The sequence below is a fragment of the Toxorhynchites rutilus genome, chromosome 2, assembly GCF_029784135.1.
Source record: "Toxorhynchites rutilus septentrionalis strain SRP chromosome 2, ASM2978413v1, whole genome shotgun sequence".
Taxonomy (NCBI): domain Eukaryota; kingdom Metazoa; phylum Arthropoda; class Insecta; order Diptera; family Culicidae; genus Toxorhynchites; species Toxorhynchites rutilus.
In genome coordinates this window covers 59,849,094-59,866,772 of record NC_073745.1, presented here as the reverse complement: position 1 = coordinate 59,866,772, position 17,679 = coordinate 59,849,094, and positions in this window count along the sequence as shown.

Below are 17,679 nucleotides of genomic sequence, written 5' to 3'. Positions count from 1 at the left end.
TGCGGAACCCATACTGTGTATCTGAGAGTAGGCCATTCGTTTCAACCCATCGATCAAGGCGAAACAAGATCATTTTCTCCAACAATTTCCGTATACAAGACAGCATTGCTATTGGGCGGTACGAATTGAAGTCGGACGCGGGTTTTCCGGGTTTTTGAATAGCTATAACTCGTACTTGTCTCCAATCATCTGGAACAATATTATGCTCCAGAAACCGATTGAATAAGTTCAACAAGCGATGTTTCGCCACATCAGGGAGATTTTTCAGCAAGTTGAACTTAATTCTATCCGATCCCGGAGCAGAATTGTTACATGAAAGGAGAGCAAGAGAGAATTCTACCATCGAAAACTCGGAATCAAGATCGCACCTATCTTGTGGTATAACTCGAATAATTCTTTGCACTGGAGCGGAATCGGGACAAACCTTTCGTGCAAAATTTAAAATCCATCGATGTGAATATTCCTCGCTTTCATTGGATGAAGAGCGATTTCTCATGTTTCGAGCCACTTTCCATAATTTTTTCATTGACGTTTCTCGTGACAAACCTCCCACGAAATTTCGCCAATAAGCACGTTTTTTCCCTTTGATCAAGTTTTTAAATTGATTTTCAAGGTCCAAATACGTTTGAAAATTCTCAATGGTTCCACGTTTCCGAAAAGCTTTAAATGCATTCGATTTATCTCCATAAAGCTTGGAACACTGGCCATCCCACCATGGATTGGGAGGCCTTCGACGAATAGTGGAACCTGAGATGGGTTTCGTTTGAGCGCGAACCGCGCTGTCATAGATCAAACGAGAAAGGAAGTTATACTCCTCCAATGGAGGTAAACCATCTCTGGAATTGATGGCTAGAGCAATCGCGTCCGCATATTTTTTCCAGTCAATGTGTCTTGTGAGGTCATATGCCAAGTTTATAGATTCAGAAAAATTCGACCCAATGGTGATGGAAATTTTGATTGGCAAGTGATCACTACCGTTGGGGTCCTGGATTACATTCCACTTGCAATCTAACGATAGTGAATTCGAGCAAAGCGAGAGGTCAAGAGCACTTGGGTTAGCAGGAGGTTTAGGTACACGTGTTGTTTCCCCAGTGTTCAAAAGTGTCATATTGAAGCTGTTACAAAGATCATATATCAACAATGAACGATTGTCGTCGTACTGTTCCCCCCAGGCAGTTCCGTGAGAATTGAAGTCTCCCAAGATCAATCGTGGCTCAGGAAGGAGTGAGCACATGTCAACAAGTTGCTTGCGGCTAACCGCAGCTCTCGGAGGCCAATACAAGCTGACAATACAGAGGTTTTTGCCTCTGATGTTTGCATGACAAGCAACAGCTTCAATCCCTCCAATAGGTGGAAGGTCAATTCGAAAAAATGAGTGGCACTTATTGATCCCCAATAGCACCCCTCCGTATCTGTCATCACGGTCCAAGCGTATAATATTAAAATCGTGGAAAGAGAGATCATCTCGCGAAGAAAGCCAAGTTTCGGACAGAGCAAAAACATCACAATTGAAGTTATGAATTAAAAATTTGAATGTATCCAATTTAGGGATAAGACTACGACAATTCCACTGTAAAACAGTGATATCTCCGACCTCTCTATTTGAATTAGACATCAAGAGAGATAATCATTGCAAGGAGGGGCCATGTTTGCATCAATTGTTGCAAAATTGTCTTTAATACTGGAAGCATTGATATGACAATGGTTCTGATGGAGTCGGAAACATTAAAGCATGTGAAGATTTGAGCCACAAGGTCAGTCAACTTTATAAATCCCGATTGGGAAGTTGAACTTGACGGTAAAATAGGGACAGTTGGGGTTTTTGATGTTCCTTCGAGTGCTGGGTCGTTCGAAGGTGAATTATTCCCACGGAAGCCAGGAGGAACCTGATTTTGCTTGTCCGCTGCACTCGATTTTTTAGGCATGCTAACAGAGGGTATAACCGGAGGGGCTTGTCCTTGAACTTTGGGAGTGGTCACATTTTTGCGCCGGGGATTCCCTTGGAAGATGTACGGTGTGCCCTCGTTAGCTGTATCCGCTTCCATTTCGTCAACTGGCAGCGAAGCGAAGACATTGTTTGCGGTTAAAGGTTGTTGCTGTTGGGCCAATGGAGAAGCGCCCTTCAAAATTTCCGCAAAAGTGCGCTTCGAGCGTTCCTTCAAAGAGCGCTTCTGCTTCTCCCAGCGACTCTTGTAAGTTTCACAAGCCGAGAGCACGTGCGGATTTCCTCCGCAATATGGACACTTTTGCTCAATCGCACTGCAGGATTTGTCCACATGTTGCTCTCCGCAAGTGGCACAGCGCTCCTTGTTGGCGCAGTAAGCTGCTGTGTGACCAACTGACTTGCATTTCAGGCAAGTCATGGGCTTTGGCACGAAGAGTCGCAGCGGTAGCCTCAATTTGTCCACCATAACGTAGTCAGGGAGGGCGGAGCCAGCAAAAGTGACTCTAAACGAGTCGGACGGCGTAAATTTCGATTCTTTCCCTTCCTGGGAGACTTTGCCGAGTGGTCGGCATTCTAAGATTTTAACCTTAATCAAATTCAGCTTTTTAAATCTGCCATCTCCTTCCATAATTGATTTGCACGTCAGACCCGTTTCGGTTATCACCCCCGAGATTTCTACGTCATGGGAAGGCAAGTAGACACGATATTCCAGGGTAAACCTCTGGTCGACGACAATACCGTTTGCGTCTTTCCGATCAGCCACGACAACACGCAGTTTGGTCGGTCTAACCTTCGTAATTTCTGTCACGGAGGAGTATCTTGCCAGATCTTTCATGATCTGAATAACATTAAGTGCTTTTCCGTTTGGCTTAGGCCTGAAGAAAACAACCCACGGACCAGTTCCAGGTGCATCTTCAGGATAGACCTTGACACGTGGAGAGAAGACAACAGGAGGAGAAGGAGATGACGAGGATTGAAGGGGATCGGGGACAACAGGATGGGGAGGCGAAATCTGAGCTGGGGTAGGAGCGAGGGGGGTTGGAGAGGAGATATTTGCAGGTTTTTTAGAGGGGGGCTTGCTAGAGTTAGCAGACTCGTCCCCGGACGAAACATCCTCTGATGTAGGAACGCGTTTAAGTGTCTTCGCTGTTCCTTTATTTGTTTTTTCAACCAGAGGGGAGTCATCATCAGAGATCTCCATATCTGGAGATCCTCCCCCTCCTTCTGCCATTCTGTAATTGGTACTAATAATCTAATATTTTGTTTTAATAATAATAATAATTAAAAAAAAAAATTAAAAAAAAAATCTTATATCTTATTTATTTCTATTCACCACAATGCACCCAGTGCTGATGAACTGGCAACCGCTGCTTGCTTCTCAATCGGAGCGCTTGAGCGCTCGGCACTATCACACACCACTAAGAAGTGATGCTCTCCTTCACACTGCTGTAAGTGAACAGCGAATCGCGCTGGTATTGTGTGCGTGCAACTGAGCACCGATGTCCGACTTCGATTGCGATGGCGACAAATCGGCGAAAACTGAAAGCCGGCTGGCCTTGCCAGGCTTTGATAATTCTGCTTTTCTCACTAATTCCGAGTTCACACTGCGTTTTACGATATCTCAAACAGTTCGAAAACGCGCGAAAAAAGCACACCCGAGCGATAAAAAAAAAAAAATAACAGCCAACGGTAACCGAAAACAATGCTTTAACGGAGACGCTCACAGCACATGACCGGTTACTCGAAGCTTATGCCGAAGAATGAATTCGGAAACTATGATACCTACAAAATTCTGATCAACGGATGAAATTTAGGAAATTGTTCAAGTTTTCATAACAAATACAAAATAAATAAGAAACAAATTTGTTACAATTTTCGAGATTATGCCGACAAAATGCACGACAGGCTACGGTAGACTATGAAATCACATTATAAAATTAAAATGAGAGCATCTTCAACGCAGCATCACTGCCCCCTTTGTACGACGTCACTGAAGAGTCTGGTGAGAAGGACTCCATCGCTATCTGGCAAAGAATTGGAAGAGAGAACCTTTAGTCTGGCGGCACAAAGCAAAGAGAAAGGCTGCTTTTATAAGATCTGTAGGGATTAAATATATGTCATTATTAAAGTAAAACGTGGTTTAGCTTTGATTACGTGGCAATAAATTTTTAAAACAATAGAATCATTTTTCTCGAAAACGCTTTTCTTTAAATTTTTTAAACAGATGTGAATAGCCCTTACAATTTCTAACAATTCGTCCATACATCGGAATATGGACACTTTCACAAGGAAAAAGTTTTTCCAACAACAACTTTTTCATGTTTTTTCTCAAATTACAACTAATCCTAATTGTGTTTTAAGTCAAGTGTATAGGGTATAGTGTAGTGTATTTTTAAATATTTCTAAAATATGAACATTCGTCGAAGGCGTCAACTTTCTATCTTTTAAATTTCCTGAAATACACTCTGTCCAACTTCTGTAAGGCCACCCATACTTCGTAGCAACACAAACAGATAGAATTTCAACAAGATACATTCATACATTGTTGAATCTTTCGAATGAAGTATATTTGACGTCAATTTTGTTCAAACGAGTTGTGTGTTTATTTATTTTGCTAAAATATGATATGTCCAGCTGTCCAGTTTCTATAGGAAATTTTCAAAATTCATAAGTATAATCTATGAAAAATTCAATACAATCAACTGATTTATATGTAAATAATAGCTAACCTTGCCTTGGTAACAACCTGGAAAATTCTTGTTGGAATACTTTTTACCAAATTCTGCTGAACGAATGTCTTGATATTTTTTTATGTTTCCGAAATTGCGACCTGGAGCTCCTCAATCGTGGTGTACCGTTTTCCCTCAGTGTAGATTCTGCCTACAAGGATCCCCCCTAAGATTTTCAACAGGATTCAAGTCTGGAGAACGAGCCGGTCAGTCAAAAAAAAAAAGTTTTTGGTCCTTAATCCATTGCTTAGTTTACTTGCTGGTTTGAATAGTAGCATTGTTTCGATGGAATGTGATTTTTTTGCTACAATATCCACGCAAAAAAAAGGTAGGAGAAAGGTTTTTAGAACATGTATGTAATTCGTGAATGATGTGAAAGTTATCTTGAGCTTTCCGGTTGCACAGAAACCCACCCAAACCATGCACGAGCCTCCACCAAAAATCCTGGTTGAAAAATACTGTTCTTCCTTCCGTAAATCACGCCAGTACTCATTAAAACCATCAGGACCATCCAAATTGAACTACTTTCCGTCACTGGAGATAAACCTATACATTGAAGAACTTTTCGTTATGGTATATAGCAAAATGTATTCTTTTGGAAACATTATTTGTCACAACATATCATGTCCCACTGTCGGTTCATGTGAGCTTTGGTAAAACTCAGACTTCTTTCGATGTGAAATGGTTTAAGATGTCGAGCTTTTCAAACCCTCTTCATGTGAGGATTTTTTACCAAAACATGACGAATTGCCACCCGAGTAACATTTAAATTGAAATATTGCTTTATTTGCATAAGCGATTTTGAGGTATTCGAAGCTGTTCTACTATTTCCCGCTTATCCCAGTCAGAGAGCATCGATTTACATGGAGCTCTCTCCTTCTTACCGTATCCTTGAGGATTCACCAAATAAATGAGCATTACTTGATGGGATCGTCTAATTCGACGAGCAATTTCTCTGATTCCAACATTTTCTTGGTTAAATGCATCGATTTGTCTTCCTTCTCTCACCGTGAACACTTTTCCCTTCGGCATTTTCCAGATTTATTGATCAAAACAACTGAAACAAAGGAAAATGTAACTGGTCTTATAGAAACTTCACACTTGAAAAATTCAAAAACATTCGTTTACGCTCAGCGCTTGCATACACACATATGAAAATCATGCAGTGTATGTGGTAGTCACCAATACCTACACACTAGAATATAAATTGAAGTATTGTTTGTTTATAATAATACAAAGCAGCAAGATCATCACCTGTTCTTAAAGAAGTTGGACAGAGTGTATAAGGCTTTTTTTGTAGGGAGACTTCTGAAAAAACAATGTTTTACTCGTGACATTTTTGTGTTAAATTATCGCATTTGACATGTTTTTAAATAGAAAAAAAATAGCCGAGCATGTAAATCGCGTTAATTTATACATAAAATGTTACGAATTAGACATTAATAGTTTGAGGAGACAATCTGGCGCAGTGGTAACATCCATTCCTCTCACGCTCAAGGTCGTGAGTCAATTCTCACTCCCGACATTCTTCCAAAAACGGAAGTTAAAGTGACGAACCAGCCGAAATGTGTTGAAAGTCACAATAATGGAGAAAAAATGCATTAATAGTAATTTTTCCAAAAAAAAAACATGAAAAAGTTGCTGTTTGCTAAACTTTTTCCCTGTAAAAGTGCCCATTTTTCAATTGTTGTTGACTTGTTGGAAGTTGTAAGGGCTATTTAAATATTTTTTGAGGAATTTAAAAAAATGTTTTTGAGATAAATAATTTAAAATTTTCAAATAACTTTTTCATAGATTTTTTTATTTGAATTTTGGTATTTTTTTATGAAAATTCAAATAATTTCCTACATTTCATCCTTTGATCGGAATTTTGTAGATATTATAGTTCTTGAGTTATAGTTTTTTTTGTAAAAAATAAAAAAAAATTTGGCCCTTTTCAAAAAGTAGTGTAGTCCATTTTTGAATATTTCAAGTATACAAATATGCTTGAAAGACCCATTTGTTCACGCCCACAATTTTTCACTGCTATATGGGATGGTGCTGCCAACGGTCAGTCGAGTTGGCACGAAATTCGTTCATTGTTGAAATTCGAACATATGCACAGAAGTATTTTTTCATCAAACATGATCCTCTACCATTTCCTGAAGAATACCGGATATATGTATTTTTTTTGGTGAGAAAGCCATTTTCTGACTTTAAGGGGATGAATCCGAGTAATCGGTCGAAACCTACTAAACATAGATTTAAGTTGAAATTTTGTATAAACAAATCTTGAATTAGCGGCTCCGCAAAGCTTATGCGATTGAACCTTACAAATAAATGAATTGGAAAAAAAGGGGATGAATCCAAAAACATACTTCTACTTTTAGATTCAAAAAACAGGAATAAAATAAATGTGAAAATATATGTATATGTGAATAAATGTGAAAATAAATTAAAGACTGTATATAATCGAGTCTTCACAGTTTCAAAAATACACCAATACTGAAAAATTGGAAAAATTGAAGAATTTAAAGCCCAGTGTAAAAATTCTACAAATACATAAATACAAAGAAACTAAACTAAAATACAAAATTACAAAAAGATTCCAATACTGAAAAATAAAAAAAATTAAAATTAAAAAATTTATGAATTGAGAAATTGAAAAAATTTATTAAAAAGTTAAAAAATTGAAAAATGTTAATCTTGAAAAAGAAAATAGAACAACAAACATGAGGAATTGAAAAATTTAAAGAAGTAAAAATTGAAATATCTGACAATGATTTTTTTTGCAATATTATTATGTGCAGTGAAAAGAAATTGAAGTATATAATCGAGTCCGTGCAGTATAAAAATTTTAGAAATACATAAACACATAAAAAACTAAACAGAAATAAAAAAAAATACAAAAAGACTCGAATACTGAAAAGTTTGACAAATTGAAAAATTAAAAGCCCAGTTTAAAAATTCTAAAAATATTACAGTCAACTCTCCCTAACTCCATCTTCTTCATCTCGATATTTCCCCGTAACTCGATGGAATTCATGACACCTTCGATTGTTTTACAAGCATTTTTCTCTCCATAACTCGATACCCAACTTGATGGTCCCTTGGATATCGAGTTAATGAGTGTTGACTTTACATAAATACAAAAAAAAACTAAACTGAAATACGAAATGATTCCGATACTGAAAAATGAAAAAAAATGGAAAATTAAATAATTGAAGAAATTAGAAATAACAAAATTAAGAAGTTGAAAAATAATAATTTTAAAAAGTTTAAAAATTGAAAAATGTTAAACTTGAAAAAAAAATAAAACTAAAAAATGAGGAATTGAAAAATTTAAAAAAAGTCAAAGTTGAAAAATTAATATACAATATATATGATACAATTAAAAAATTGAAGAATAGAAATTCATGAATCGAAATTAAAAGGTAAAATTCAAAAAATGGAGGAAAAAAGCCACAGGAGGGTTGTGTCCGAGACACGACCGCATAGTTGACGTAGGATTCCGTTAGACTATCTGTTGATTTTGGATATGTTTGAAGAATTACATCGTTAAACTCATTGATAATGATTTGGTGGCCTTGAAAAGGGCCGTTTTGTTTGGTTGTTGGGTATTGTTTGTTAACTCCACCAGTGTTTACCGAGTGATGATGGCAGAAGGATGGTAAACAGTCGTTGGATTGTGCGTATAAGATAAAAGATACCGAAATGGAACGAGATATGATGGAAATCGCCCTCTATGATCCTAGACGAGATGTCTCTTGTGATATGTATGGATGAAATAAAGGAAAAACTCACCAATGTAATATAAGATAATTACCAATACCGAACACAATTATCATTTTTTCTTATAAGTAAAAACATGTTATTTTAATAAAGAGAAAACATATTTGAAATGGAAAAGGTAATTTTTTTATAATTTTCACTTTCTGAGTGTTTATTCAACCCAATGTGAATTTTAATTGGACTAACAACAACTAATATAATATGTAGAGCATATGACAAATCACTTTTCTAATATTTCTTCACTTTTCCAACTTTTCTCGCCATATAAATTCCCTTTGGGTGAAAATGAACATAACAAAACAGACAGCATAAACCAAACGACCCGTTCTCGAGCGGGAACAGACCTTGGTTTTCAATTTTAGGAAATCAAAATTAATCGTTTCATATATCAAGTCATTTTTAACAAAACTGTTACCATATACAATTTTACACTAACACTTGTGCTAAATTTTTCACAATAAACGATCGGTAATTGATATTAAATTTAACAAAGCAACCCCCGACTTGTATATATTACCGATTTCCCACAGACAGCTTGGATTGGATCTCTCTGTTCGGGAACACATTGCGGTAGGAACAAAAGCTTCCCCTACTTTGATCTGTTTGCAATGCCGATTTCCCCAGGCAGCTTGGTTTTGATGTCTCTGTTAGGGACCCGCCGCATGTGTCGTCAATTTCGACCAATCAGATTTCCGTTAGGATAGTGGGTTGGGTTTTTTCAATAGTTCGATAGTTAGTTTCATGACATATATTATTTTCCTCAATATAAAAAATTGTGATGGAGTGCCGAAATCGATTGACGCAAAAATTTCATCAATCCATTATGAAATGATTGAGCAATAAGCGTTTGAAATTGGACAATTTTCACGATGTACTCGATTTTCAATTTTTTTCTCCAATATGTTCCCGAAAGACGTGATCCTACGTCAAAAATTAAATTGAAATATTAGAATATTAAAAAAATCAATATTTAATAATTAAAAATTTAAAAATATTTTTTTAAGTTTTCTGGTTTTCATTATTTTATTTTCTTTATTTCTTTTAATTTCTCAAAGAAAGTATGTCCTTTGTAGAACCAATCGCCTTACTATCCGTGTGAAACTCAAAGTATTGTGTGTTTGATACACACCTCGCCTTGTTATTTGCGTTTTTGAATTCTTGAATTTCATTTTTGTTTTACAATTGTTAAAATTTTTCAATTTTTGTTATTCTATTTCTTTGATTTTCATTTTATTTTGGTTTCAAATTTTTATATTCTTTATTTTTTTAAGTTTTTTTAATTTTACAATTTCTTCAATTTTTAAATTTTTCGGATTGAAGAACTGTGAAATTTGAAAAAAAAAAATAAATTAAAAGAAATGGTAATTTCAAAAGTTTAAAAAAGTCAAATAACCTGGCGAGATATGTATCCAGAAACATTTTGAGCTTAACACGGATAGTTATGCGATTTCTTCTACCAATAATATTCTTCACTAACGGTATGATTGCGTGTCTTACTCATAAACCCAGTAGCCTTCTTCAATGGTTACGGTCGTCAACATAGAGTATCCCTTAGCAAGGAATAAGATTAATCAAATTGTGGGCCCTAGTCTACAGGGTTTGACAATGTTTGTCGAAGTGGGACAACGACTAACCGGAATATATGGAGAGTAAATTGAAATCCTGAACACAGAACATGCAGGAAAAATGAAAAATTTCGAATGCTTATAACACGAACATTTTTTAATAGATCGGAAAGATGTTTGCATCAATTGATAGAAAATTCATCTAATTAAGTTATTATTCTTTAGATAAACAATTGAATAACTGTGAACTGTCAAGCGCTATCTAAACGCCCTTACTGCCACTTTTCGATTGGTCCGATTTATGGTTTCCTCAACACAGACTTCAAAACCAAGAAGCCTGGGGAAATCGACATTTCAAATACATGCAAATTGAGGGAACTTTTGTTCCCAAAGAAATGTGTTTCCCTAACACGGACTTCTAAATAAATCTGTCTGGTGAAATTGGCATTGCGAATATATACAAGTCGGGGGTATTTTTGTTCCCACTGAAATGTTTTTTCCCTAACACAGACTTCAAAATCGATGTACCTGGGGAAATCCGCTTTGCAAATATATGCAAGCTGTGAGAAGTACGTACACATGCGAAATGCAATAATTTCAGAGGGAGATGCAAAATACAATGATCGTTTGACAATTCTTCCATTTACATTTTTTGGTTGTCCTAGGTTTCATACCAAGCGTAAAAGAACGCTCATCAAATTTACTTGTAACGACGAACACAACAATTACAATGCATGAATTGATCTTACATGGTATTTGTTCAAATTGTTCAAATTGTTCACTTGTTTCACTCTATCAATAATTTAATCAATACAAACAAATAATTACTAAGTCAATGGTAGTCCCACGCCAACCTTGCGGTTGTATCATCGATATGGATTTTTTTTAAATTTGTTGCTCGAAAGTTGCTTCCCATCATCAGCCGGTTCTCCACCATATTCCACTTGGGAGAGCGCTCAAAGAGACGAAAAAACTGGGAGAGACAAGAGACAAGAGACAAGAGACAAGAGACAAGAGACAAGAGACAAGAGACAAGAGACAAGAGACAAGAGACAAGAGACAAGAGACAAGAGACAAGAGACAAGAGACAAGAGACAAGAGACAAGAGACAAGAGACAAGAGACAAGAGACAAGAGACAAGAGACAAGAGACAAGAGACAAGAGACAAGAGACAAGAGACAAGAGACAAGAGACAAGAGACAAGAGACAAGAGACAAGAGACAAGAGACAAGAGACAAGAGACAAGAGACAAGAGACAAGAGACAAGAGACAAGAGACAAGAGACAAGAGACAAGAGACAAGAGACAAGAGACAAGAGACAAGAGACAAGAGACAAGAGACAAGAGACAAGAGACAAGAGACAAGAGACAAGAGACAAGAGACAAGAGACAAGAGACAAGAGACAAGAGACAAGAGACAAGAGACAAGAGACAAGAGACAAGAGACAAGAGACAAGAGACAAGAGACAAGAGACAAGAGACAAGAGACAAGAGACAAGAGACAAGAGACAAGAGACAAGAGACAAGAGACAAGAGACAAGAGATAAGAGATATGAGGCAAGAGGTAAGACGTAAGACGTAAAAGATAAGAGATAAGAGGTAAGACGTAAAAGATAAGAGATAAGAGATAAGAGAGATAGTGAGATAGTATAGTACTAGAGGTTATTTCGTAATCTCATAGTAATACAGCCATTTCATGCCAAACCGGTATACTGATTCTCAGATTTTCGTGAACATTGGTAGTTTTGTCCTTATCGTAAAATATTAGATACGTTTTTTTGCATTAGGGTGTCTATTTCAATTTTAGAATGGTCCAAAACTCAAAATTTTCCCCTTTTTCCAAAAATGACTTTTTTTCAAAATTGATATCTTTTGATCTACTAAACTGATTCAGATGATCGGATATATCAAATCAAAGCCAGTTATGTGTAAAAAATACTACACTTGCAAAAAAAATAGAAATCTGTTTTCGTAAATATAGATTGTGAAATTTTTCATGGTCTTGGGACCAAGGACACTATATTTTTTATACTTATTCTTGAAAGCTAAAGATTTTCTACATAACATATCCAATAATCAGAGACGTGTTATTTTTTGGTTTTGAATTTTGATTTTTGAAAGTTAACCGATGGTCTAAAAAAGCATGTTTCTCCTTTTATCCAAAAACGATTTTCTCCGAAAATTCATAACTTTTCAACTGCTAAACCGATTCAGATAATCGAAATATTAAATTGAAGTCAATGAACTAGTCTTTTAGACGAAAAAAAATAAAAAATACGGGTCCAACATTTTGCGATAAGGAACAAAACTACACATTTTGATGGAAATCTGAGAACCACTATATCGGTTTGGCATGGAATGGCTGAATAAACATCCCACAAACATATCTTTTCAAGATATTTAAAATATTAGCAGAAAACATTTAAATAAATTACGCCCTTTTAAAAGTTATTCGTGTTTCACCCCTGACAACAAAAGGTTTTTTTTTTTTGAAGATTTGTGATTAGATCGCATTGAATGCGGTGAAAAATTTATCATAATCTCCTCTAGAATAGAGTTAATTTGATCCAAAGCAAAAAATTTTTAAAAAACGTAAAAATTTGCATCAAATATAAAACTTTCGTCTCGACTTTCTGATTCCTGAGAATGATTTAGTATTTTACAACCTGAGTTTCAAGTAAGTAAATACGAAACTTGATCCGCTGGGCTGTAGTTAAAATATAAGAGTAACTCAACCTCAGTTTACCTTCATAGTACAACATCCTTTTTTCGATTGTTTTGTTCCATCTTATCGCCATTATTGGTCTAGACAAAAGTCAATTTTCCGCACAGCAATAGCAGACAGAAGAACTGACGTCAAGGTCTTCTCTTTCTGGAAAACAATTAATTTTACAACACGTACACCGGTACCGTGTAATGGGAAACAGAACTTCCCGTATACACAGGAGGAAAAAAACAAGTTTTGCTACCCAGAATGATAACAATCCGGTACAGTTTGCGTGCCAGACAGCAGACAAATCCTTGAGGAAGCATTATGCACACGATATGTAACCAGCGAGTGTCCCTAGTTTCCGGTTTTACGACACTCCCGACACCAAGGTCGACCATAATTGAAAAGAAATCCTAATTGCTTACTAGTTTTCTGCTTTATGCTTTTGTGCGAAAGATCCGTTTGTTTTTTGGGGTCGCTAGGCGCCTCCGGCTGGTGAAAAGCCGGAAGCCTTTCGAAACTTATCGAAGAAAACAAATACCGCTTTTCTCTTTCTCTCTATCTGGCAACGAGCTGAAGCCGTTCTAAATTGTTGTGTTTGAATTGGGAGACACTCTTTTATGCCTGGAGAAGGCGAAGCCATTCAATATTCGCAAGGGACACTTTTGGGCGAGAATAATACTCGAATAAATTGTCTTCAACCCACGCCTGAATCGGAATGGATTGTGAAGGTTTGTTTTAGAAATAGCGGTGACAGTTTCTATGCGACTGTGTGATCTCAGGGAGTTGCCCTGGAGAAACCAAATGCGAATGTGGTAACAATTATTTACCCTTCGAAAGTTGCAATGATCTATGAAATGTATTTAGCAATCATTTATAAACCGTCGTAAGGCTTCGTGCACAAATTACTTCGCGGAGGTTGAGATTATGGGGCTGTTCACATATCACGTAGGTTATATAACATTTACCCGCATATCATACATCCGGAACAGGCTTTGTTGAAAAATATTCATCCGAATATTGTCCACCCGAATGCAACATTATGAGCCTTTTGTCTATTATTCACCCCAACAAAATTGGTTATATTCCTATGAAAAATGACATAGGTATCCATCGCCATATTTAGAGAAGGGTGGTCCTAAACCGACCCCCATTCATCTAAGGAATGGAATAAAGGTACTTCAGTTTTTATCAGTATCACTACTTTATGATACCCATTAATCTAACAAATTAGAAGGAAACATAGTTGAAGTGTCTTATTTTAAAATTCAAGTCCACAAAAAACAAAAAACATATTTACAATCTGGTTGGATTGGGAGCACCGTCCTCTGCAAAGTTTCAATAGAATAAATCTGTCAGGCAGGATGGATCGTTGCTGACCGTTTTAGCGGGGAACAATACATCCAGAATTTAAAGAAAAAAAAATAAATCCGCCTGAAGAAGAGAAACATCGTATCTTAATTAACACCCCATCATTTGAGTGAATGAAATCGACGACAATGTTTCTGAACATAAAAACAGAAAGTGTCATTTCGAATGCAGGAAAAAATCCCGAAATCCAGCTGTTGACCTTCGTCTACCATTGTCCGAATTGCTGCCGCACAGAAAACAAAATCCAAAATTGCACATTCACTCACTCTTGCTGGCTAAATTGCGTTCAATTTTCTGGAACACATTCGCCCATTTGCTGTAAACAAACCCATTGTTGACAACACAGGAGGGCCCTGAAATGGTCAATTGATGACGGACGGCTTCGAAATCTTGAAAATCGATCACCGTTTGCTCATTTCGGCCAGCAATTGTGGCAATGTTTTGTTCTTGTTTGCTGACAAAAGAATTGGGTGAAGAGACGGAGGAAAAATGTCTCAAGGATAAGGTATTTTGTGAGTCTGCATGACGCAACTTATCAGGAACAGATGTTCAAGTAAGTCTATTTTCCTTGTATAATTGTCACGTATCATCAATGAAAATGTGTGGCTTCGATTTTGAGCAGAAATGCGACTTAACATATTAACACGTTGAGCCCCGACCGAAATAGGGGACCAACAATGAACTTTTCGTCTGGCCCGTGTCGGTCCTAGTGAATCGATAGTAGGCTTTTTTTTTATTTATTTATTCAAGATGCGGAGCACATTTACGGCTATTTGCATCTAAACCAAGATGGATAATACAATACATTTTATACATTTATAAAAAAAAAAGCATCACTTAATTCTACCTAGATATAACAATATACTAAATTACATTATAAAGATTTGATTCTTTAATGAATTTCAGAAGATCATTTACTCTGTCAAAATTATTCCTCAAACTCTGGCTATTGATTTTATATTTTAGTCGGAAAATTGCATATTTTGGACAGTGATCCATTATGTGTTCTACAGTTAGTTGTGTTTTGCAATCCATACACTGTGGAGGAGCCTCACGCTTAAAAATATATTTATTCGTCAGTTTTGTATGACCGATTCTAAGTCTAGTAATGACAACTGAGTCCTTTCTTTGCAAGGAGTACGATGTGTTCCACTGTGATGTGTTTGATTTTATTGAGCGTAGTTTATTGTTTTCAATGTTTTTCCAGAATTGCTTCCATTTGCCTCTCACAGCGTGTTTTGAAGCGCTCATTAGATCACTATGTGTGGTTCTTGTTTGCGTTTGAGAAAGATTTGTGGCCTCTTTGGCCAGTTCATCTACAGTTTCATTTCCAGGTATTCCCATGTGGCTTGGAATCCATAGGAATTTAACTGTCTTTTGACTGTGCTTGACGCGTAGCAATAGTCCATGTATTTTTTGGATCAATGCATTTTCAGAAAATGGATCTTGTATTGCTTTAAGAGAACTCATAGAATCTGATATGATTAGGAATTTATAATGAGAATTATTTTCAATAGCATATTCAATGGCACTTTTTATTGCGAATAGTTCTGCTGAGAAAATTGATGTTTGATTGGTCAAGCGTTCCTGCTTTCGATGTTGTAAACTAAATACAGCATAGCCAACGTTACTGGCGAGTTTCGAGCCATCTGTATAGATAAAATAGAAACCATCATATTTGGAGGCTTGGACCAAAAATTCTTTTTGGGCCATCAGTGGAGTTGCACTTGTTTTAAACGTCATTTTTAAGGATAAATTGATTTCAAGTTCTCCCACAATCCATGGAGGTTCAACGTGGAATCTACGTTCGTAGATATTTCCAGTCTCTGTACTGTATGAATTGCATAAGCTTTTGAATCGATGTATTAAGGATTTGGTCCTTCCTGATGGGCTCCATCTATTTGAATCAGACAGTTTTGTGTTTAAGGGATGTGAAGATGAGGCAATTGATTTGATTCCATATGCTAATGTTTGGGAGTCTCTCCTGAAAGATAATGGCATCATACCTGCATCACAAAGGATACCAACAGACGGGCTTGTATTGTAAGCTCCAGTTGCTAATCTTATACCTAGGTGATGAGCTGGGTCTAATTGCTTCAAGCGTGTATTTGATGCCGAGTTATAAATAACGCTTCCGTATTCCAGTCTTGACAGAACAAGTGAGTTGTGTAAGGTAAGGAGAATTTTTCTATTCGATCCCCAGTTTGTATTGGATAATGTGCGAATTATTTTTACTGCTCCCATGGATCTTACTTTAGCATTTTTCAAATGTCGATCCCAGTTCAGTTTTCTATCGAATGTCATTCCCAGAAACTTGTGGGTATTCACCACTTCTATTTCCTGTCCATATAGAGTCAAGTAAGGTTCGGTGTTACAACTAGTTTTACGACAAAAATGGATGACCTTCGTTTTACTAACCGAAAAACGAAAACCAGTGACTTTGCTCCAATTTTCTAAGTTTTGTAATGTAGTCTGCAAAAGTCGTTGTACTTCATCTAGAGTTTTCCCGGATGTATATGCTGCTACGTCATCAGCAAATTTATAATTCTTAACATTCTTTGGAATAAAGTTTTTCAAGCGATTCATTGCCACTAAGAACAAGGTTACGCTTAAAACAGACCCTTGCGGAACTCCGTTTTCTTGTGTAAATTTTGACGAGTACGTATTTCCAATTGCTACACAAAAGGATCTATCTTGGAGAAAATTATTGATGAACCACAACATATTGCCTCTAAATCCGTAAGAGGAAAGTGTTTTCACTATTTCAAATCCCCCTGCAGTATCATATGCCTTTTCTAGATCGAAAAAGATACATACCAGGTGTTCTTTATTTTGGAAAGCTTCGTGGATATCATTTTCCAAAACAGCCAAATTATCAATCGTGCTACGATGTTTTCTAAAACCAGCTTGAGTGTTATCTAGTAAACCATTGGATTCGAGATACCACGTTAGCCTACGATTAACCATCTTTTCAAAGACTTTGCATATGCAGCATGTCAACGATATTGGTCGATAATTCGTAGGGTTCAATGGGCTTTTATTGGGCTTTTTAATTGCAATGACTATAGATTCTCTCCATTGTGCGGGTCCAGATATTGTTGAGCATTTGTAGGAGGTAGAAGTATGCATCAATCGGTAAGTTTTTAAGCATTTCGTAATGAATATTGTCAGGTCCAGTAGAGCATCCCTTGCAGCTCTTCAAGGCCATTTGCAATTCTTGCATTGTAAAATTCATGTTCAAATCGCTTTGAATGGTTTCTTCAAACAGAACAATATCATTATTTTCCGTGTAGTTCTTGTATTGGATGAATTCTGGGGAATAAGATGAAGAGCTGGCAATCAATGAGAAATTTTCACCCAATTTATTAGCAATAGCTACTGGTGAATGAATCAATCCTGATTCGGATCTAAGGCAAGTTATCCCTTGAAATTTTGTTTTTCCTGAAATTTGTTGTACTTTGGACCAAACTTCTTTCATCAGTGTTGAGTTATCGATTGTAGATGCATATTTCTGCCAAGAGTTTCGTTGATGTCGACGAATGGTACGTCGGGCTGTAGCTCTTGCGATTTTATATATTTTTTTCCGATT